Consider the following 1,711-nt stretch of genomic DNA (forward strand, 5'->3'; position numbering starts at 1 on the left):
GACGATCGCAGTGGGGCCTCCCCCTGAGCAGGGAACTGGTTCTCACCACCACTGAGGCGAGCGCTGTCCCCGCAGCGTGTCCTGAAGTCACTGCAAACGCGACTCCCACGGGTGACCTGGACGTGACCCCGAGGGACAGCTGGCCCCAAGTCTCCCCCCACGCCCTCTTCCTGGGGCCTGTCCTGTGGCTCCGCCCCCCAGGCTGCCCTCGCTGAGCACGGGCTCGGGGACAGACTGGCAGGAGGGGCAGCCCCTGGGGAACCTCAGGGGTCAGCACTGCTCACCCCGCCCCACAGGCCGAGCACGGTCCCCACATTAGGTGCCTCAGGCAGTGTGTGTGCGCAGTGCATACTGTGTGTGTGAGTATGAGTGTGTGTGTGTGTGCGCAATGTTTAGTGTGTGTGCAGTGTATAGTGTGTGTGTGTGTGTGACAGTGTGCAGTGTATAGTGTGTCTGAGTGTGTGCAGTGTACAGCGCGTGTGAGTGTGCAGTGTATGGTTTGTGTGTGTGTGTGTGCACAGTGTATTCTGTGTGTGTGTGTGCAGTGTATGGTGTGTGTGTGCAGTGTATTCTGTGTGTGTGTGTGTGCACAGTGTATGGTGTGTGTGTGTGTGTGTGTGTGATCTGCGTGCACAGACCTGACTTTACGAGTCTGCTTTTCCAGAAAAACCCCCGACGTGCACCATAAAAATGCAAATGCAGCCCTGCCTGGTGTGGCTCAGTGGATAGAGCATCAGCCTGCAGACTGAAGGGTCCCGGGTTCGATTCCCGGTCAGGGCACAGGCCCAGGTTGGTTGTGAGCCCGATCCCCAGTGGGGGGCGTGCAGGAGGCAGCCGATGGATCATCACGGATGTTTCTATCTCTCGCCCCCTCTCCCTTCCTCTCTGAAATCGCGCGGCACCCGATGGCCTCCAAAGGCCTCCCCCTGCAGGTCCCGGACGGGGACGGGGACGGCCCTCCTTCTCCATTAAGCAAGTCCCGCGACTGCGCGGTCAGCAAAGACGCCATGCCCTCTGGCTGCACCAGGACCGGCCGCCGCCCGGGAGTGACCGGCAGATTACTCCGAGCCGCGGAGACCGTCGGCCATTAGCATTTTGTTGATTGACTTGTTGCAAAGAAATGACCCTGATTATGTTCTCAGTAATCAGTTTATCGCTAATTGGCTTTCTTCCATGAAAACATAAAGCGGCTCCCAGACAAAGCCGCGAGGTGTGCGGGGACGCCCCCGTCCGCGCTGCCACCGCCCGCCCTCCATTCCCACGGAAATCTAATTATTCAGTGAATTAGAGCTGTGCCCTCGCGGAGCTGGGGTGACTTCCAGGCATCGATCGGGTGGACGGCCGGCAGCGCCCGCACGGCTGACTCTTGTTGACAAAACGGAGCGTCAGCAGCGAGGGAGGCGGGCCACGGAGAACAGGCCGGGCGGGAGCTGCACTTACACCCTCGGCCGTGACGACGCCTAAGGAGGTGGATGCCTCCTTCTGGAGATAAAACACCGTTCGCAGGGGACAGACCGAGGGGGACCGCGGTATTAGAGACCACGGGTCCCCCTCAAACGTCCCCACTGTCCTTCCCCACGGCCTCACCTCTCGGCCACGGCAAGTCAAGGGGAAGGGTGTCTGTGACCAAGTGAGGGTATTTCTTGGGGGCGCCCCTCCCCTGGGCCACCTCCCCTGAGGGCCGGGGCCCAGGCCTCACCCCGACTGCATC

The 1,711-nt window shown here is 61.1% G+C and overlaps 1 long non-coding RNA gene across 1 annotated transcript in view; it reads right to left on the bottom strand.

Annotated features, from left to right (window-relative positions):
- LOC107184291 overlaps positions 1-1,047 on the bottom strand; it is a 22,543-nt gene extending 21,496 nt beyond the window's left edge. Inside the window, exon 1 of the long non-coding RNA XR_001515113.1 lies at positions 1,031-1,047. This is a non-coding gene — a long non-coding RNA (uncharacterized LOC107184291). The remainder of the gene's footprint in view (positions 1-1,030) is intronic.
- Between the last annotated feature and the right edge of the window lie 664 nt (positions 1,048-1,711).

Source organism: Myotis davidii, unplaced genomic scaffold (genome assembly GCF_000327345.1).
Source record: "Myotis davidii unplaced genomic scaffold, ASM32734v1 scaffold845, whole genome shotgun sequence".
Lineage (NCBI taxonomy): Eukaryota > Metazoa > Chordata > Mammalia > Chiroptera > Vespertilionidae > Myotis > Myotis davidii.